We start from the raw sequence: 21,421 nt of genomic DNA, 5'->3' as shown, positions 1-21,421 counted from the left end.
ACAGTACATCATGTTGGTGGGGTGGGTAGAGGGGAAAGGTGATGGACAGTTGAAGGAGATCCCGGAACGTTCTGCCCCCAACATTCCAAAACTGACATTTTTGTCAGTAATTCAAAACTTCCCAGTTGTTATTCCAGCTCCAATTATTTTAATAAATCCCTGAATACAGGGACACATTTGAAAATCTCAGTGGGTCCCCGATCGAACGGGTCCCTTTGCCTCCAGGCTGATGGATAATGGGTTTGTTTTCCTTCCTCACAGTTAACGTAGTGACCATCTACGTCCTGCTTTATAAAGATTGTGGATTGTCTCAATGTGTCAGACGTTACCTGGGGGCCATGGCAGCGGCGGATCTCCTGGTCATTATCCTCGACCTGATCCTGAGACACATTCCCATTGTTTATTGGGAACAGTTTTATTTCCTGAGGGACTCTGTCCCCGTGTGTAATATCCACGCCGTCCTGCTTTATGCAGCCACTGACTGCTCTGTCTGGTTCACCGTCACTTTCACCTTTGATCGGTTTGTGGCCATTTGTTGCCAGAAGCTGAAAAGTAAATATTGCAGTGAGAAAACGGCGGCTGTGGTTCTGGGAGCAGTGACTGTGCTGAGCTGTTTAAAGAACATTTCCTGGTATTTTATGCTCAAGGCTCGGTATCGGCTGTGGAACCTCCCCTGGTTTTGTGATGTAACAGACGCTGCTTTATCCTCCAGTATCTGGGTCACAATCGAGTCCCTCCACCACATTCTAACCCCGTGTGTCCCATTTCTCCTGATTCTGCTGCTCAATGTTCTCACCGTCAGACACATTGTAGTGACCAGCAGAGCCCGCAGGAGACTCCGCGCTCACACCAATGGGGACGCTCAGTCTGACACTGAAATGAGAAACCGAAAAAAATCCATCATTTTACTGTTTGTGATCTCAGCCAATTTCATCCTGTTATGGTCAATGTTAATGCTGTATTCTATATGGAGCCGGATGCATTGGATTGGGTATCGGTCTGTGTATCTCGATGCATTTGTGCAGGAATTGGGCTTCATGCTGCAGCTCCTCAGTTGTTGCACAAACACCGCGATTTATGCCGTGACCCAGACTAAGTTCAGGCAGCAGCTGAAGAATGTGCTGAAATATCCCTTCACCCAAATCCATCCATCCATCAAATTCCCTCATTAATCAATCCATCCAGGATTTTCTCATTTCGGTTCAATGTTTCAGCGATGGAGCAGCCTGTCGCTATGGTAACAGATTGAGGGTAGCGCTGGTTTGTCTACCCTTATCCCACAGGGGGGTTACAGGGACACATTTCAATGTTTCTCACAACTCAGGGGCCAGTGAGAAAAGGCACCATCCCACTGACTGTATCCATCACTTCCATTTGTAAACAATAAAAATATTCATTAAAGCGTGCTGAGCAGCAGAGTGACCGATGTTGTTGTGTGTCTTTGTGTTGGCGAAGCTGAGCTGGAGAGAGACAGACTCAGCCCCAAGTCCTGGTCCTCATGGAAGGGGAGGGCACCGGGCCCTGAGCTCAGGAGCTGGGTTTAACTCCCTCTGCCCCCCCCCACTCCAACCTGGCCTCCCCATTTCCTCTCCCCGACTCTTCCTCCTCAATTCTCTCCCTCTCTTTCTCTTTCTGCACACTCAGTCTTTCTCACCACCTCTCCCTTTCACTCTCTCTGGTCCCCTCTCAGAGACCGCCCCCAACCCCGGATTCTCCACCTGCCTCCACTATTCTTTCTGCCGCACTCTCCCCCTCTCTCTCTCACACCCCCAACATGAGTTTCTCCACCTGCCTCCATTCTTTTCTCTCCCCCTCACCCTCACTCTCTCTCTCTCCTGCCGTCTCTCTCTCCCTCCCGCAATGTCGTCTCTACCCCATTTTCCCCACCTCCCACTTCCGACATCTCTCGATCATCTCACCCCCACCCCCACACGCAGCCTCACCACCAACCCCCAGCCTCTGGGTCAGAGGGAGAGGGAAGGACTAGGGAGACAGAGTGTGTCAGAGAGAGAGGAAAGGCATGATAGGAGGGAGAGAGATTGAGTCATAGAGAAACGGAGGGAGGTGGGGAGAGAGAGAGACCAAGGTAGGGGGTTCGAGATTGGGAGAAGATGGAGAGAGCGAAGGAGCAGGGAGAGACAGAGGATGAGAGAGAGGAAAGGGAGAGATAAGGTGAGGGAGGGAGAGAGAGAAATAGGGGAGGACATAATGAGAGAGGGGTCAGAGAGAGGGGGACAGAGAGAGGGGGACAGAGAGAGGGGGGACAGAGAGAGGGGGACAGAGAAAGGGGCACAGAGAGTGGGGGGATAGAGGGGGTCAGAGAGAGAGAGAGGGTCAGAGAGAGAGGGGGACAGAGAGAGAAGGACAGAGAGATGGCGACAGAGAGAGAGGGAGACAGAGAGAGGGGGGGGGCAGAGAGAGAGGGGGACAGAGAGAGGGGGGCAGAGAGAGGGCGACAGAGAGAGGGGGACAGAGAGAGGGAGACAGAGAGAGGGGGACAGAGAGAGAGGGAGACAGAAAGAGAGGGGGACAGAGAGAGGGAAGATAGAGTCTGGCGAAGATAGAGGGGGACAGAGAGAGAGGGGGGGGCAGAGAGAGACGGGGACAGAGGGAGGGAGACAGAGGGGGTCAGGGAGAGGGGGACAGAGAGAGGGGGATATAGAGGGGGGCAGAGAGCGGGGGACAGAGAGTGGGGGGGATGGAGAGAGGGGGACAGAGAGGGAAAAAGAGCGGGGGAGAGATAGAGGGGACAAAGAAAGGGGGACAGAGAGAGGGGGAAAGAGAGGGGGGGACAGAGAGAGGGGGAGAGAGAGGGGGGACAGAGAGAGAGGGACAGAGAGATGGTGACAGAGAGACGGTAACAGAGACACGGTGACAGAGACACGGTGACAGAGAGAGGGGCACAGAGAGTGGGGGAGATAGAGGGGGTCAGAGAGAGGAGGACAGAGAGTGGGGGACAGAGAGTGGAGTACAGAGTGGGGGAGAGAGGGGGGTTCAGAGAGAGGGGAACAGAGCGTGGGGGGATGGAGAGGGTGGGGGACAGAGAGAGAGCGGGGACAGAGAGGGGGCAGAGAGAGAGGGAGAGATAGAGGGGACAGAGAGAGGGGGACAGAGAGAGGAGGCAGAGAGAGGGGGCAGAGAGAAAAGGGGACAGAGGGAGTAGGCAGAGAGACGGGGCAGAGAGTGAAGGGGACAGAGAGAGGGGGACAGTGACAGGGGGGCAGAGAGAGAGGGAGAGATAGAGGGGACGGAGAGAGGGGGACAGAGAGAGGGGGGACAGAGAGAGAGGGGGACAGAGAGAGAGGGGGACAGAGAGAGAGAGGGAGAGATTGAGGGTACAGAGAGAGGGGGACAGAGAGAGGAGGCAGAGAGAGGGGGCAGAGAGAGGGGGCAGAGGGAGAAGGGGACAGAGAGAGGGGGTCTGTGAGAGGGGGACAGAGAGAGAGGCGGGTGGAAGAGAGAGGGCGACAGAGAGAGGGTCAGAGAGCGGGGGATAGAGAGAGAGGACACAGAGAGAGGGGACAGAAAGAGAGGGGACAGAGAGAGAGAGGGGACAGAGAGAGAGGTTGACAGAGAGAGTGGGGGACACAGAGGGGTACAGAGTGGGGGGAGAGAGGGGGTCAGAGAGAGGGGGACAAAGAGTGTGGGGATGGAGAGAGTGTGGGACAGAGAGAGAGAGGGTGACAAAGAAAGGAGGACAGAGAGAGGGGGGCAGAGAGAGCGCAGAGAGAGAGGGGGCAGAGAGAGGGCGACAGAGAGGGGATCAGAGAGCGGGGGACAGAGAGAGGGGGCAGAGAGAGGGGGGGCAGAGGGAGAGAGGGCAGAGAGGGAGGGACAGAGAGAGCGGGAGACAGAGAGGGGGGCAGAGAGAGAGGGAGAGATAGAGAGGACAGAGAGAGGGGGACAGAGAGAGGAGGCAGAGAGAGGGGGCAGAGAGAGAAGGGGACAGAGAGAGGGGGACAGAGAGAGGAGGGCAGAGAGAGAAGGGGACAGAGAGAGAGGGCGACAGAGAGAGAGGAGGACAGAGAGAGAGGGGGGCAGAGAGAGGGCGACAGAGAGGGGGGGCAGAGAGAGGGCGACAGAGAGAGGGGGACAGAGAGCGGGGGAGAGATAGAGGGGACAAAGAGAGGGGGACAGAGAGAGGGGTAAAGTGTGAGGGGATACAGAGAGAGGGGGACAGAGAGAGGGGGAGCAGAAAGACGGTGACAGAGAGGGGGTCAGAGAGCGGGGGAGAGAGAGGGGGGACTGAGAGAGAGAGGGGACAGAGAGAGGGTGACAGAGAGAGAGGGGGACAGAGATCGAGGGGAACAGAGATAGAGGGGGACAGAGAGAGGGGTGACAGAGAGTGTGGTGACAGAGAGAGAGGGGGACAGTGAGGGGGCACAGAGAGAGGCTGGTTGGAGAGAGTGTGGGTCAGAGAGAGGGCGACAGAGAGAGGGGACAGAGAATGGGGGAGATAGAGGGGGTCAGAGAGAGATGGGGTCAGAGAGAGAAGGGGACCGAAAGAGGCGACAGAGAGAGGGGCACAGAGTGTGGGGGAGGTAGCAGGGTCAGAGAGAGGGGGACAGAGAGAGGGGGAGATAGAGGGGACAGAGAGAGGGGGACAGAGAGTGGGGGACAGAGAGAGGGGGGGGGACAGAGAGAGAGGAGGAAAGAGAGAGAAGGGATCAGAGAGAGGGGGACAGAGAGAGGGGGACAGAGAGAAGGGGGACAGAGAGAAGGGGGACAGAGTGAAGGGGGAAAGAGAGAGGGAGACAGAGAGAGGGAGACAGAGAGAGGGAAACAGAGAGAGGGGGTGGAGAGAGGGGGGATAGAGAGAGGGGGACAGAGAGAGAGGGGGCAGAGAGAGAGAGGGGGACAGAGAGAGGGTCAGAGAGCAGGGGAGAAAGAGAGGGGACAGAGAGAGGAGGACAGAGAGAGACGGGTTCAGAGATAAAGGGGGACAGAGAGAGAGGGGGCAGAGAGAGAGGGGGCAGAGAGAGGCGGATAGAGAGAGGAGGGCAGAGACAGGGGGGACAGAGAGAGAGGAGGACAGAGAGAGAGGGGGACAGAGAGAGAGGGGGACAGAGAGATGGCGACAGAGTGGTGACAGAGTGAGAGGGGGACAGTGAGGGGGTACAGGGAGAGGCGGGTGGGAGAGAGTGGGGGTCAGAGAGAGGGCGATAGAGAGGAGGGGACAGAGAGTTGTGGAGATAGAGCGGGTCAGAGAGAGAGGGGGTCAGAGAGAGAAGGGACAGGAAGTGGCGACAGAGAGAGGGTGACCGAGAGAGAGGGGAAAAAGAGAGGGGAAGAGAGAGAGGGGGTAGAGAAAGGGGGCAGAGAGAGAGGGGGACAGAGAGAAGGGGACAGAGAGAAGGGGACAGAGAGAGAGGCGAGTGGAAGAGAGAGGGTGAGAGAGAGGGGGCAGAGAGCGGGGGAGAGAGATAGGGGACAGAGAGATGGGGGATGGAGCGAGGGTGGACAGAGAGAGAGGGGGACAGAGAGAGAGGGGGACAGAGAGGGGGCAGAAAGAGAGGGAGCAGAGTGAGGGCGACAGAGAGAGGGAGACAGAGAGGGAGCGGGGGAGAGATAGAGGGGACAAAGAGAGGAGGATAGAGAGAGGGGAAAGAGAGAAGGGAGACAGAGAGAGAGGGGGCAGAGAAAGGGGTATTGTGAGAGAGGAGGACAGAGAGAAGGGGGAAAGAGAGACGGAGACAGAGACACGGTGACAGAGAGAGGGGGCAGAGAGAGGGAGACAGAAAGAGGGAGACAGAGTGGGGGAGAGAAAGTGGGGGAGAGAGAAGGGGACAGAGTGTGGGGGGATGGAGAGAGTGGGGGACAGAGAGAGGGGTCAGAAAGAGAGGGGGCAGAAAGATTGCGACAGAGAGGGGGTCAGAGAACGGGGGAGAGAGAGAGGGAACAGAGAGAGGAGGGCAGAGAGAGAGTGGCTCAGAGATAGAGAGGGACAGAGAGAGAGGGGGACAGAGAGAGAGGTGAAAGCGAGTGGGGTGACAGAGAAAGAGGGGGACAGTGAGGGGGTACAGAGAGAGGCGGGTGGGAGAGAGTGGGGGTCAGAGAGAGGGCGACAGAGAGAGAGGGCAGAGTGGGTGAGATAGAGGTGGTCAGAGAGAGGGGATCAGAGAGAGGGAGAGAGAGAGGGGACAGAGAGGGGTACAGAGTGGGGGGAGAGAGGGGGTCAGAGAGAGGGCGACAGAGAGAGGAGGACAGAGAGGGGGGACAGAGAGTGGGGTAGATAGAGGTGGGCAGAGAGAGGGGATCAGAGAGAGGGAGAGAGAGAGAGGGGACAGAGAGAGGGGGACAGAGAGTGGGGGGAGAGAGGGGGTCAGAGAGAGGGCGACAGAGAGAGGAGGACAGAGAGAAGAGGGGGACAGAGAGTGAGTTGGTCAGAGAGAGGTCGACAGAGAGAGGGGACAGAGAGAGGGGGACAGAGAGTGGGGAACAGAGAGGGGTACAGAGTGGGGGAGAGTGGAGGTCAGGGAGAGGGGGCAGAGAGAGGAGGACAGAGAGAGAGGGGGCAGAGAGTGGGGGACAGAGAGGGGTACAGAGTGGGGGGAGAGCGGGGGTCAGAGAGAGGGCGACAGAGAGAGGAGGACAGAGAGAAGAGGGGGACAGAGAGTGAATTGGTCAGAGAGGTCGACAGAGAGAGGGGACAAAGAGAGTGGGACAGAGAGTGGGGATCAGAGAGGGGTACAGAGTGGGGGAGAGAGGGGGTCAGAGAGAGAGAGGGCAGAGAGAGGAGGACAGAGAGTGAGGGGGACAGAGAGAGAGGGACTGAGAGAGAGGGGGACAGAGAGTGAGGGGGACAGAGAGAGAGGTGGCAGAAAGAGGGCGACAGAGAGAGGGGGACAGAGAGATAGGGAAAGAGAGAGAGGGAACAGAGAGATAGGAGGACAGAGAGAGAGGGGTACAGAGAGAGAGGGGCAGAGAGAGAGGGGGTCAGGGAGAGAGGGCGACAGAGGGGGGGGGCAGAGAGAGAGGGGGACAGATAGAGAGTGGATACAGAGAGGGGAAAAAGAGAGAGAGGGGTACAGAGAGAAAGGGGAAAGAGAGAGAGGGGACAGAGAGAGATAGGGGGACAGAGAGAGGGGTACAGAGAGAGAGGGGCAGAGAGAGAGGTGGTCAGGGAGAGAGGGCGACAGAGAGAAGGGGCAGAGAGAGAGGGGGACAGATAGAGAGGGGACAGAGAGAGGGGGACAGAGAGAGAGGACAGAGAGAGGGGGGGACAGGGAGAAGGGGGACAGAGAGGGGGGTCAGAGAGAGGGGGACAGAGAGAGGGGGGACAGAGAGAGAGGAGGGAGAGTGAGAAGGGGTCAGAGAGAGGGGGACAGAGATAGGGGGTCAGAGAGAAGGGGATATAAAGTGGGGTGACAGAGAGAAGAGGTCAGAGAGAGGGGGGACAGAGAGAGGGGGACAGAGAGAGGGGGGCAGAAAGAGGGGGGACAGAGAGAAGGGGTCAGAGAGAAGGGGGACAGAGAGGGGGGGACAGAGAGAGGGGGGACAGAGAGAAGGGGTGCGAGAGAGGGGGACAGAGAGAGGGAGACAGAGAGAGGGGGTCAGAGAGAGGGGGGGACAGAGAGAGGGGGACAGAGAGTGGGGGGACAGAGAGAGTGGGGACAGAGAGAGGGGGGGCAGAGAGTGGGGGTACAGAGAGAGTTGGGACAGAGAGAGGGGGGACAGAGAGAAGGGGTCAGAGAGAGGGAGGACAGAGAGAGGGGGTCAGAGAGAGGGGGGACAGAGAGTGGGGGAACAGAGAGGGGGGGCAGAGAGAGGGGGGACAGAGAGAAGGGGTCAGAGAGAGGGGGGACAGAGAGAAGGGGTCAGAGAGAGGGGGACAGAGAGAGGGGGACAGAGAGGGGGGGGACAGAGAGAAGGGGTCAGAGAGAGGGGGACAGAGAGAGGGGGACATAGAGAGGGGGGATAAAGAGAGGGGGAACAGAGAGGGGGGACAGAGAGGAGAGCGACAGAGAGAGGTTGACAAAGAGATGGGTACAGAGTGGGGGAGAGAGAGGGAGTCAGAGAGAGGGGGACAGAGAGTGGGGGGATGGAGAGAGTGGGGGACAGAGAGAGAGAGGGCGACAGAGAGAGATGGGGCAGAGAGAGAGGGGGCAGAGAGGGGACGACAGAGAGGGTATCAGAGAGCGGAGGAGAGAGAGAGTGGACAGAGAGAGGAGGACAGAGAGAGGGCGACAGAGAGGGGGCAGAGTGAGAGGGGGCAGAGTGAGAGGGGGCAGAGAGAGGGCGACAGAGTGAGGGGGAGAGAGAGAAGGGACAGAGAGAGAGAGGGGGACAGAGAGAGCGGGGGGCCGAGAGAGAGGGGGGAAGAGAGAGGGGCAAAGAGAGAGAGGGCACAGAGAGAGAGGGGGACAGAGAGAGAGGGGGACAGAGAAAGGGATAGAGAGAGGGGGACAGAGTGAGAGGGGGCAGAGAGAGAGGGGGGCAGAGAGAGGGGTTCAGGGAGAGAGGGACAGAGAGAGGGGGACAGAGAGAGGAGGCAGAGAGAGGGGGCAGAGAGAGAAGGGGACAGAGAGAGGATGCAGAAAGAGGGGGCAGAGAGAGAGGGAGTGATAGAGGGGACAGAGAAAGGGGGACAGAGAGAGGAGGCAGAGAGAGTGGGCGGAGAGAGGGGGCAGAGGGAGAAGGGGACAGAGAGAGGGGGACAGTGAGAGGGGGACAGAGAGAGAAGCGGGTGGAAGAGAGAGGGCGACAGAGAGTTGGTCAGAGAGCGGGGGAGCGAGAGAGAGGACACAGAGAGAGAGTGGACAGAAAGAGAGGGGGCAGAGAGAGAGGGGGGACAGAGAAAGAGGGTGACAGAGATGTGGGGGAGAGAGAGTGGGGGACAGAGAGGCGTACAGAGTTGGGGGAGAGAGGGGGTCAGAGATTGTGGGGTTGGAGAGAGTGTGGGACAGAGACAGAGAGAGGGTGACAGAGAAAGGAAGACAGAGAGAGGGGGACAGAGAGGGCGCAGAGAGAGAGGGGGCAGAGAGCGGGCGACAGAGAGGGGGTCAGAGAGCGGGCGACAGAGAGAGAGAGGGGGCAGAGAGGGAGGGGGCAGAGAGAGAGGGGGCAGAGAGAGCGGGGGACAGAGAGGGCGCAGAGAGAGAGGGGGCAGAGAGCGGACGACAGAGAGGGGGTCAGAGAGCGGGGGACAGAGAGAGAGGGGCAGAGAGGGAGGGGGCAGAGATAGAGGGGACAGAGAGAGTGGTGACAGAGAGAGAGGGGGACAGCGAGGGGGTACAGAGAGAAGTGGAGATAGAGAGGGTCAGAGAGAGGGGGGTCAGAAAGAGAGGGGGACAGAGAGCGAGGAGGACAGAGAGATAGGGGGACAGAAAGTGAGGGGGGCAGAGAGAGAGGGGGACAGAGACAGGGGTGTAGAGAGAGAGGGGCAGAGAGTGAGGGGAACAGACAGTGGGGGAGCTAGAGGGGGACAGGGAGAGAGGGGACAGAGAGAGAGGGGGGCAGAGAGAGAGATGGGGGCAGACAGAGGGGGACAGAGTGAGGGAGGCAGAGAGAGTGGGGACTGAGAGAGGGGGAAAGAGAGAGAGGGGGCCAGAGAGAGAGAGATGGGGACAGAGAGGGGGGCAGAGAGCGTGGGTGAGAGAGAGGGGACAAAGAAAGGAGGACAGAGAGAGGGGGACAGAGAGGGCGCAGAGAGTGAGGGGGCAGAGAGAGGGCGACAGAGAGAGGGTCAGAGAGCGGGGGAGAGAGAGTGAGGGGGGCAGAGAGAGAGGGGGCAGGGGGGTGACAGAGAGAGAGGGGGGCAGAGAGAGAAGTGGGCAGAGAGAGAAGAGGGTAGAGAGAGGGGGACTGAGAGAGGGGGACAGAGAGGAGGGCAGAGAGAGAGGGGGACAGAGAGAGGGCGACAGAGAGAGTGGTGACAGAGAGAGAGGGGGACAGTGAGGGGGTACAGAGAGAGGCGGGTGGGAGAGAGTGGGGATCAGAGAGAGAGCGAGAGAGAGTGTGGGAGATAGAGGGGGGTCAGAGAGAGAGGGGGTCAGAAAGTGAGGGGAGCAGAAAGAGGGCGACAGAGAGAGGAGGACAGAGAGAGAAAGGGACAGAGAGAGAGGGGGACAGAGAGAGGGGGACAGAGACAGGGGGGCAGAGAGAGAGGGTGGGATAGAGAGAGAGGCGGACAAAGTGAGACGATAGAGAGAGGCGGGTGGGAGAGATGGGGGCCAGAGAGAGGGCGACAGAGAGAGGGGGCAGACAGCGGGGGAGAGAGAGGTGGGTGGGAGAGAGATAGGGTCAGAACGAGGGGGACGGAGAGAGCAACAGAGAGAGAGGGGGCAGAGAGCGGGGGAGAGAGAGAGAGGCGGTTGGGAGAGAGAGGGGTTCAGAGAGAGGGCGACAGACAGAGGAAGACAGAGAGTGCTGGTCAGAGAGAGGGCGACAGAGAGAGGGGGTCAGAGAGAGGGGGAACAGAGAGAAGGAGACAGAGAGAAGGGTGACAGAGAGAGGGGGACAGAGAGAGGGGGCAGAGAGAGGGGTACAGAGTGGGGGAGAGAGAGGGGGACAGAGAGGGGGCAGAGAGAGAGGGAGACATAGCGGGGACAGAGAGAGGGGGCAAAGAGGGGGGCAGAGAGAGAGGGAGAGATAAAGGGGACAGAGAGAGGGGGACAGAGAGGGGGGGCAGAGAGAGAGGGAGCGATAGAGGGGACAGAGAGAGGGGGACAGAGAGAGGGGGACAGAGAGAGAGGCGGGTGGAAGAGAGAGAGGGCGACACAGAGGGGGTCAGAGAGCGGGGGAGAGAGATAGGGGACAGAGTGAGGAGGGCAGAGAGAGGAGGACAGAGTGGGGGGAAAGAGAGAGGGGGGATGGAGAGAGGGGGGACAGAGAGAGTGGGACAGAAAGAGAGGGGGCAGAGAGAGAGGGCGACAGAGAGGAGGACAGAGAACGGGGGAGAGAGAGAGGGGACAGAGAGAGGAGGGCAGAGAGAGAGGGGGACAGATATAAAGGGGGACAGAGACAGAGGCGGACAGAGAGAGGGGGAGAGAGAGGGGACAGAGAGAGGGGACAGAGAGTGGGGGACAGAGAGGGGTACAGAGTGGGGGGATAGAGAGGGGACAGAGAGAGGGGGACAGAGAGTGGGGGACAGAGAGGGTTACAGAGTGGGGGGAGAGAGGGGTTCAGAGAGAGGGCGACAGAGAGAGGAGGACAGAGAAGGGGGGACAGAGAGAGGGGGAGAGAGAGGGGACAGAGAGAGGGGGACAGAGAGTGGGGGACAGAGAGGGGAACAGAGTGGGCGAGAGAGGGGGTCAGAGAGAGGGTGACAGAGAGAGAAGGACAGAGAAGGGGTTAGAGAGAGTGGGGTAGATAGAGGTGTGCAGAGAGAGGGGGACAGAGAGTGAGGGGGACAGAGAGAGAGGCGGCAGAAAGAGGGCGACAAATAGAGGGGGACAGAGAGAGAAGGACAGAGAGAGCGAGGGTCAGAGAGAGAGGGACAGAGAGAGAGGGGACAGAGAGAGGGCGACAGAGGGGGGGCAGAGAGAGGGGACAGAGAGAGAGGGGGACAGAGAGAGTGGGGAAAGATAGAGAGGGGACAGAGAGATAGGGGGACAGAGAGAGAGGGGTACAGAGAGAGAGGGGCAGAGAGAGAGGGGTCAGGGAGAGAGGGCGACAGAGAGAAGGGGACAGAGAGGGGGGACAGAGAGAGGGGGACAGAGAGAAGGGGTCAGAGAGAGGGGGACACAGAGAGGGGGACAGAGAGAGGGGGGACAGAGAGAAGGGGACAGAGAGAAGGGGTCAGAGAGAGGGGGGACAGAGAGAGGATGACAGAGAGAGGGGGGACAGAGAGAGGGGGGACAGAGAGAGGGGGGACAGAGAGAGGTGGACAGAGAGAGGGGGGACAGAGAGAGGGGGGCAGAGAGAAGGGGTCAGAGAGAGGGGGGACAGTGAGAGGGGGACAGAGAGAGGGGGGACAAAGAGAGGGGGAACAGAGGGGGGGGGCAGAGAGAAGGGGGACAGAGAGAAGGGGGACAAAGAGAGGGAGACAGAGAGATGGGTACAGAGTGGGGGAGAGAGAGGGGGTCAGAGAGAGGGGGACAGAGATTGGGGGGATGGACAGAGTGGGCGACAGAGAGAGAAAGGGCGACAGAGAGAAAGGGGTGCAGAGAGAGAGGGGGACAGAGAGAGGGTCAGAGAGAGGGCGACAGAGAGGGTGTCAGAGAGCGGGGGAGAGAGAGAAGGGACAGAGAGAGAGGGGGACAGAGAGAGCGGGGGAAGAGAGAGGGGGGATGCAGAGAGGGGGGACAGAGAGAGTGGAACAGAAAGAGAGGGGGCAGAGAGAGAGGGGACAGAGAGAGAGGGGGACAGAGAGAGGGGACAGAGAGAGAACGGGCAGAGAGAGAGTGGGCAGAGAGAGTGGGGGACAGAGAGAGAGGGAGGCTGAGAGAGGAGGGAAGAGAGAGAGGGGCAGAGAGAGAAAGGGTCAGGGAGAGGAGGGCAGAGAGAGAGGGGGACAGAGAGAGAGGGGACAGAGAGAGAGGGGACAGAGAGAGAGGGGGACAGAGAGGGGGCGACAGAGACAGTGGTGACAGAGAGAGAGAGGGGAGAAGTGAGGGGGTACAGATATTGGGGGTGATAGAGGGAGTCAGAGATAGAGGGGTACAGAGAGAGAGGGGGGGCAGAAAGAGTCGACAGAGAGAGGGCGACAGAGAGTGAGGGGAACAGAGAGAGAAGGGGACAGAGAGAGAAGGGGACCGAGAGAGAAGGGGACAGAGAGAGAGGAGGACAGAAAGAGGGGACAGAGACAGAGAGGCAGAGAGAGAGGGCCAGAGAGAGAGGGGGGTCAGAGAGTGGGGAAAATAGAGGGGGAGAGTGAGAGAGGCGACAGAGAGAGAGGGGCAGAGAGAGTGGGGGACAGAGAGAGAGGGGTCTGAGAGAGAGGAGGGCAGAGAGAGAGGGGGCAGAGAGACGGGGTCAGGGAGAGGGAGACAGAGAGGGGGGACAGAGAGAGGAGGGCAGAGAGAAAGGGGGGCAGAGAGAGGGCGACAGAGAGGGTGGTGACAGAGAGAGGGGGGTACAGTGAGGGGGTACAGAGAGAGGTGGGTGGGAGAGAGTGGTGTTCAGAGAGAGGGCGACAGAGAGAGGGGACAGAGATTGGGGGAGATAGCGGGGGTCAGAGAGAGAGGGGTACAGAGAGAGAGGGGGCAGAAAGAGTCGACAGAGAGAGGGCGACAGAGAGAGAGAGAGGGGAACAGAGAGAGAAGGGAAAGGGAGAGAGAGGAACAGAGAGAGGGGGACAGAGACAGAGGGGCAGAGAGAGAAGACCAGAGAGAGAGGGAGGGACAGAGAGTGGGGGAGATAGAGAGGGAGAGAGAGAGAGGGGACAGAGAGAGAGGGGGACAGAGAGAGAGGGGGACAGAGAGAGAGGGGCAGAGAGAGAGATGGGGGCAGACAGAGGGGGATAGAGAGAGGGGGGCACAGAGAGCAGGATACAGAGAGAGGGGGACTGAGAGAGGGGGACCCAGAGTGAGGGGGCCAGAGTGAGAGGGGAAAGAGAGAAGGGGGGCAGAGAGAGGGCGACAGAGAGAGGGGCACAGAGAGTGGGGGAGATAGAGGGGGTCAGAGAGAGGAGGACAGAGAGTGGGGGACAGAGAGAAGGGTACAGAGTGGGGGAGAGAGGGGGGTTCAGAGAGAGGGGGACAAAGTGTGGGGGGATGGAGATGGTGGGGACAGAGAGAGCGGGGGACAGAGAGGGGGGCAGAGAGAGACGGATAGATAGAGGGTTCAGAGAGAGGGAGACAGAAGGGGGGGACAGAGAGAGAGGGGGACAGAGAGAGAGGGGTCAGAGAGAGAGGGGATGCAGAGAGGGGGGACAGAGAGAGTGGGACAGAAAGAGAGGGGGCAGAGAGAGAGGGTACAGAGAGAGGGGGGGACAGAAGAGAGGGGGACAGAGAGAGAGCGGGCAGAGAGAGAGTGGGCAGAGAGAGTGGTCGACAGAGAGAGGGGCGACAGAGAGAAGGGGTCAGAGAGAGGGGGGCAGAGAGAGGGGGACAGAGAGAGGGGGACAGAGAGAGGGGGGACAGAGAGAGGGGAGACAGAGAGAAGGGGTCAGAGAGAGGGGGACAGAGAGAGAAGGGGGACAGAGAGTGGGGGGACAGAGAGAAGGGGTCAGAGAGAGGGAGGACAGTGAAAGGGGACAGAGAGAGGGGGGACAGAGCGAAGGGGGCAGAGAGAAGGGGGACAGAGAGAGTGAGACAGAGAGATGGGTACAGAGTGGGGGAGAGAGAGTGGGTCAGAGAGAGGGGGCAGAGAGTGGGGGGATGGACAGAGTGGGGGACTGAGAGAGAGAGAGCGACAGAGTGAGAGGGGTGCAGTGAGAGGGGGACAGAGAGCGGGGCAGAGAGTGGGGGCAGAGAGAGAGGGGGCAGAGAGAGGGCGACAGAGAGGGTGTCAGAGCATGGAGGAGAGAGAGAGGGGACACAGAGTGGAGGACAGAGAGAGGCGGACAGAGAGGGGGCAGAGAGAGAGGGGGCAGAGAGGGCGATAGAGAGGGTGTCAGAGGGCGGGGGAGAGAGAGATGGGACAGAGACAGAGGGGGACAGAAAGAGAGGTGGGCCGAGAGAGAGAGGGGGGAAGAGAGAGGGACAAAGAGGGAGAGGGGACAGAGAGAGAGGGGAACAGAGAGAGAGGGGGACAGAGAGAGGGGTGACAGAGTGAGAGGGGGACAGAGAGAGGGGACAGAGAGAGAGAGGGAGAGATAGAGGGTAGAGAGGGGGGGACAGAGAGAGGAGGCAGAGAGAGGGGTCAGAGAGAGAAGGGGACAGAGAGAAGGGGACAGTGAGAGGGGGACAGAGAGTGTGGGGATGGAGAGAGTGTGGGACAGAGAGAGAGGGTGACAGAGAAAGGAGGACAGAGAGAGGGGGGCAGAGAGGGCGCAGACAGAGAGAGGGAGCAGAGAGAGGGCGAAGAGAGGGTGTCAGAGAGCGGGGGACAGAGAGTGAGGGGGCAGAGAGAGAAGGGTCAGAGAGAGAGAGTAGGCAGAGAGACAGGGGACACATAGGGGGGCAGAGAGAGAGGGAGAGATAGAAGGGACAGAGTGAGAGGGCAGAGAGAGAGGGGGACCGAGAGAGAGGGGGACAGAGAGAGGGCGACAGAGAGAGATGTACAGAGAGATGAGGGCAGAGAGTGGGCAGAGAGAGTGGTGACAGAAAGAGAGGGGGACAGTGAGGGAGTACAGAGAGAGATGGGTGGGGGAGAGCGGGGGTCAGAGAGAGGGCAACAGATAGGGGGGGCAGAGAGTGGGGAGATGGGGGGTCAGAGAGAGAGGGGGTCAGAAAGAGAGGGGGTCAGAGAGGGAGGAGGACAGAGAAATGGGGGCAGAGAGAGGGCGACAGAGAGAGGGGGGCAGAGAGAAAAGCGGACAGAGAGAGGGGGACAGAGACAGGGGGGCAGAGAGAGAGGGGAGAGAGTGAGGGGGGACAGAGAGTGGGGGGGCTAGAGGGGGACAGAGAGAGAGGGGGCAGAGAGAGGGGACAGAGAGAGGGGCAGAGAGAGAGGGGGTCAGGGAAGAGGGCGACAGAGAGAGGGGGACAGAGAGAGGGAGGACAGAGAGAAGGGGGACAGAGAGAGGGGGAACAGAGAGAGGGGGGACAGAGAGAAGGGGGACAGAGAGCGGGGGGACAGAGAGAGGGGGGACAGAGAGAAGGGGTCAGAGAGAGGGGGGACAGAGAGATGGGGCAGAGAGAGGGGGGACAGAGAGAGGGGGGACAGAGAGAGGGGAGACAGAGAGAAGGGGTCAGAGAGAATGGGACAGAGAGAGGGGGACAGAGAGAGAAGGGGGACAGAGAGTGGGGGACAGAGAGAAGGGGTCAGTGAGAGGGAGGACAGTGAGAGGGGTACAGAGAGAGAGGGGGTAGAGAGAAGTGGACAGAGAGAAGGGGGACAGAGAGAGGGAGACAGTGAGATGGGTACAGAGTGGGGGAGAGAGAGTGGGTCAGACAGAGGGGTACAGAGAGTGTGGGGATGGACAGAGTGGGGGACTGAGAGAGAGAGGGCGACAGAGAGAGAGGGTGCAGAGAGAGAGGGGGACAGAGAGCGGGGCAGAGAGTGGGGGCAGAGAGAGAGGGGGCAGAGAGAGGGCGACAGAGAGGGTGTCAGAGCGTGGAGGAGAGAGAGAGGGGACAGAGAGTGGCGGACAGAGAGAGGCGGACAGAGAGGGGGCGGAGAGAGAGCGGGCAGAGAGAGGGCGACAGAGAGGGTGTCAGAAAGCAGGGGAGAGAGAGAAGGGACAGAGAGAGAGGGGGACAGAGAGAGGTGGGCCGATAGAGAGAGGGGGGAAGAGAGAGTGACAAAGAGAGAGAGGAGACAGACAGAGAGGGGAACAGAGAGAGAGGGGGACAGAGAGAGGAGGCAGAGAGAGGGGTCAGAGAGAGGGGGCAGAGAGAGAAGGGGACAGAGAGAGGGGGACAGTGAGAGGGGGACAGAGAGTGTGGGGATGCAGAGAGTGTGGGACAGAGAGAGAGGGTGACAGAGAAAGGAGGACAGAGAGAGGGGGACAGAGAGGGTGCAGAGAGAGAGAGGGGGCAGAGAGAGGGCGAGAGAGAGGGGGTCAGAGAGTGGGGGACAGAGAGTGAGGGGGCAGAGAGAGAGAGGGGTCAGAGAGAGAGTGGGCAGAGAGACAGAGGACAGAGAGGGGGCAGAGAGAGAGGGAGTGATAGAGGGGACAGAGAGAGGGGGCAGAGAGAGAGGGGGACCGAGAGAGAGGGGGACAGAGAGAGGGCGACAGAGAGAGATGTACAGAGAGAGGAGGGCAGAGAGAGAGGGGACAGAGAGAGTGGTGACAGAAAGAGAGGGGTCAGTGAGGGGGTACAGAGAGAGATGGGTGGGGGAGTGTGGGGATCAGAGAGAGGGCAACAAAGAGGGGGGACAGAGAGAGGGGAGATGGGGGGTCAGAGAGAGAGGGGGTCAGAAAGAGAGGGGGTCAGAGAGAAAGGAGGACAGAGAGATGGGGGGCAGATAGAGGGCGACAGAGAGAGGGGGGCAGAGAGAAAAGGGGGCAGAGAGAGAAGAGGGCAGAGAGAGGGAGACAGAGAGTGGGGTGACAGAGAGATAGGGGGCCAGAGAGAAAAAGGGGGACAGAGAGGGGGTCAGAGAGCGGGGGAGAGAGAGGGGACAGAGAAAGAAGGACAGAGAGAGCGGGGCAGAGAGGGCGCAGAGAGAGAGGGGGCAGAGAGAGGGCGACAGAGAGAGGGTCAGAGAGCGGGGGAGAGAGAGAGGGGGGGGCAGAGAGAGAGGGGGCAGAGAGAGGGGGACAGAGAGAGAGGGGGCAGAGAGAGAAGGGGGCAGAGAAAGAAGAGTGCAGAGAGAGGGAGACAGAGAGAGGAGGGCAGAGAGAGGGGGGGGGACAGAGAGAGAGAGGGGGACAGAGAGAGGGTGACAGAGAGTGGGGTGACAGAGAGGGGGGGCAGTGAGGGGGTACAGAGAGAGGCGGTGGGAGAGAGTGGAGTTCCGAGAGAGGGCGAGAGAGAGGGGGGCACAGAAAGTGGGGGAGATAGAGGGAGTCAGAGAGAGAGGGGTTCAGAAAGTCATGGAGACAGAGAGAGGCGGCAGAAAGAGGGCGACAGATAGAGGGGGACAGAGAGAGGGACAGAGTGAGAGAGAGGGGGACAGAGAGAGAGGGGAAAGAGAGAGAGGGGTCAGAGAGATGGGGACAGAGAAAGAGGGGTACAGAGAGAGAGGGGCAGAGAGAGAGGGGGTCAGGGAGAGAGGGCGACAGAGAGAGGGGACAGAGAGAGTGGGACAGAGAGTGGGGGACAGAGAGTGGGGTAGATAGAGGTGGGCAGAGAAGGGGGACAGAGAGTGAGGGGGACAGAGAGAGAGGCGGCAGAAACAGGGCGACAGATAGAGGGGCACAGAGAGACGGAGGACAGAGAGATGGGGTACAGAGAGAAGGGGGACAGAGAGAGGGGGGACAGAGAGAGGGGGGACAGAGAGACGGGTCAGAGAGAGGTGGGACACAGAGAGGGCGACAGAGAGAGGGGGTACAGAGAGAGGGGGGACAGAGAGAGGGGGGACAGAGAGAGGGGGACAGAGAGTGGGGGACAGAGAGGGGTACAGAGTGGGGGAGAGAGGGGGTCAGAGAGAGGGCGACAGAGAGAGGAGGGCAGAGAGGGGGGACAGAGAGTGGGGTAGATAGAGGTGGGCAGAGAAGGGGGACAGAGAGTGAGGGGGACAGAGAGAGAGGCGGCAGAAACAGGGCGACAGATAGAGGGGCACAGAGAGAGGGAGGACAGAGAGATGGGGTACAGAGAGAAGGGGGACAGAGAGAGGGGGGACAGAGAGAGGGGGGACAGAGAGACGGGTCAGAGTGAGGTGGGACAGAGAGAGGGCGACAGAGAGAGGGGGTACAGAGAGAGGGGGTACAGAGAGAGGGGGGAAAGGGAGAGGGGGCAGAGAGAGAGGACAGAGAAAGGAGGACAGCGAGAGCGGGACAGAGAGGGCGCAGAGAGAAAGGGGGGCAGAGAGAGGGCGACAGAGAGAGGGGAGAGAGAGAGTGGGACAGAGAGTGGGGGACAGAGAGGGGTACAGAGTGGGGGAGAGAGGGGGTCAGAGAGAGGGCGACAGAGAGAGGAGGACAGAGAGGGGTGTCAGAGAGTGGGGTAGATAGAGGTGGACAGAGAAGGGGGACAGAGACTGAGGGGGACAGAGAGAGAGGTGGCAGAAACAGGGCGACAGATAGAGGGCCACAGATAGAGGGAGGACAGAGAGATGGGGTACAGAGAGAAGGGGGACAGAGAGAGGGGGGCAGAGAGAAAAGGGGACAGAGAGAGGGGGACAGAGAGAGAAGGGGGACAGAGAGTGGGGGACAGAGAGAAGGGGTCAGTGAGAGGGAGGACAGTGAGAGGGGTACAGAGAGAGAGGGGGGAGAGAGAATTGGCCAGAGAGAAGGGGGACAGAGAGAGGGAGACAGAGAGATGGGTACAGAGTGGGGGAGAGAGAGTGGGTCAGACAGAGGGGTACAGAGAGTGGGGGGGTGGACAGAGTGGGGGACTGAGAGAGAGAGGGCGACAGAGAGAGAGGGGTGCAGAGAGAGAGGGGGACAGAGAGCGGGGCAGAGAGTGGGGGCAGAGAGAGAGGGGGCAGAGAGAGGGCGACAGAGAGAGTGTCAGAGCGTGGAGGAGAGAGAGAGGGGACAGAGAGTGGAGGACAGAGAGAGGCGGACAGAGAGGGGGCGGAGAGAGAGCGGGCAGAGAGAGGGCGACAGAGAGGGTGTCAGAAAGCAGGGGAGAGAGAGAAGGGACAGAGAGAGAGGGGGACAGAGAGAGAGGTGGGCCGAGAGAGAGAGGGGGGAAGAGAGAGTGACAAAGAGAGAGAGGAGACAGAGAGAGAGGGGAACAGAGAGAGAGGGGGACAGAGAGAGGAGGCAGAGAGAGGGGTCAGAGAGAGGGGGCAGAGAGAGAAGGGGACAGAGAGAGGGGGACAGTGAGAGGGGGACAGAGAGTGTGGGGATGCAGAGAGTGTGGGACAGAGAGAGAGGGTGACAGAGAAAGGAGGACAGAGAGAGGGGGACAGAGAGGGCGCAGAGAGAGAGAGGGGGCAGAGAGAGGGCGAGAGAGAGGGGGTCAGAGAGTGGGGGACAGAGAGTGAGGGGGCAGAGAGAGAGGGGTCAGAGAGAGAGTGGGCAGAGAGACAGGGGACAGAGAGGGGGCAGAGAGAGAGGGAGTGATAGTGGGGACAGAGAGAGGGGGCAGAGAGAGAGAGGGGGACCGAGAGAGAGGGGGACAGAGAGAGGGCGACAGAGAGAGATGTACAGAGAGAGAAGGGCAGAGAGAGAGGGGACAGAGAGAGTGGTGACAGAAAGAGAGGGGGACAGTGAGGGGGTACAGAGAGAGATGGGTGGGGGAGTGTGGGGATCAGAGAGAGGGCAACAAAGAGGGGGGACAGAGAGAGGGGAGATGGGGGTCAGAGAGATAGAGGGGGTCAGAAAGAGAGGGGGTCAGAGAGACAGGAGGACAGAGAGATGGGGGGCAGAGAGAGGGCGACAGAGAGAGGGGGGCAGAGAGAAAAGGAGGCAGAGAGAGAAGAGGGCAGAGAGAGGGAGACAGAGAGTGGGGTGACAGAGAGATAGGGGGGCAGAGAGAAAAAGGGGGACAGAGAGGGGGTCAGAGAGCGGGGGAGAGAGAGGGGACAGAGAAAGAAGGACAGAGAGAGCGGGACAGAGAGGGCGCAGAGAGAGAGGGGGCAGAGAGAGGGCGACAGAGAGAGGGTCAGAGAGCGGGGGAGAGAGAGAGGGAGGGCAGAGAGAGAGGGGGCAGAGAGAGAGGGGGACAGAGAGAGAGGTTTCAGAGAGAGAAGGGGGCAGAGAAAGAAGAGGGCAGAGAGAGGGAGACAGAGAGAGGAGGGCAGAGAGAGAGGGGGACAGAGAGAGAGAGGGGACAGAGAGAGGGTGACAGAGAGTGGGGTGACAGAGAGGGGGGGGGACAGTGAGGGGGTACAGAGAGAGGCGGTGGGAGAGAGTGGAGTTCCGAGAGAGGGCGAGAGAGAGGGGGGACAGAGAGTGGGGGAGATAGAGGGGGTCACAGAGAGAGGGGTTCAGAAAGTCATGGAGACAGAGAGAGGCGGCAGAAAGAGGGCGACAGATAGAGGGGGACAGAGAGAGAGGGACAGAGTGAGAGAGAGGGGGACAGAGAGAGAGGGGCAGAGAGAGAGGGGGTCAGGGAGAGAGGGCGACAGAGAGAGGGGACAGAGAGAGTGGGACAGAGAGTGGGGGACAGAGAGTGGGGTAGATAGAGGTGGGCAGAGAAGGGGGACAGAGAGTGAGGGGGACAGAGAGAGAGGCGGCAGAAACAGGGCGACAGATAGAGGGGCACAGAGAGACGGAGGACAGAGAGATGGGGTACAGAGAGAAGGGGGACAGAGAGAGGGGGGACAGAGAGAGGGGGGACAGAGAGACGGGTCAGAGAGAGGTGGGACACAGAGAGGGCGACAGAGAGAGGGGGTACAGAGAGAGGGGGGACAGAGAGAGGGGGGACAGAGAGAGGGGGACAGAGAGTGGGGGACAGAGAGGGGTACAGAGTGGGGGGAGAGAGGGGGTCAGAGAGAGGGCGACAGAGAGAGGAGGGCAGAGAGGGGGGACAGAGAGTGGGGTAGATAGAGGTGGGCAGAGAAGGGGGACAGAGAGTGAGGGGGACAGAGAGAGAGGCGGCAGAAACAGGGCGACAGATAGAGGGGCACAGAGAGAGGGAGGACAGAGAGATGGGGTACAGAGAGAAGGGGGACAGAGAGAGGGGGGACAGAGAGAGGGGGCACAGAGAGACGGGTCAGAGTGAGGTGGGACAGAGAGAGGGCGACAGAGAGAGGGGGTACAGAGAGAGGGGGTACAGAGAGAGGGGGGAAAGAGAGAGGGGGCAGAGAGAGAGGACAGAGAAAGGAGAACAGCGAGAGCGGGACAGAGAGGGCGCAGAGAGAAAGGGGGCAGAGA

This window comes from Chiloscyllium plagiosum, unplaced genomic scaffold (genome assembly GCF_037043375.1).
Source record: "Chiloscyllium plagiosum isolate Xiang-an unplaced genomic scaffold, Cpla_swu_hap1 HiC_scaffold_42, whole genome shotgun sequence".
Lineage (NCBI taxonomy): Eukaryota > Metazoa > Chordata > Chondrichthyes > Orectolobiformes > Hemiscylliidae > Chiloscyllium > Chiloscyllium plagiosum.
This window is presented reverse-complemented; position numbering follows the sequence as displayed.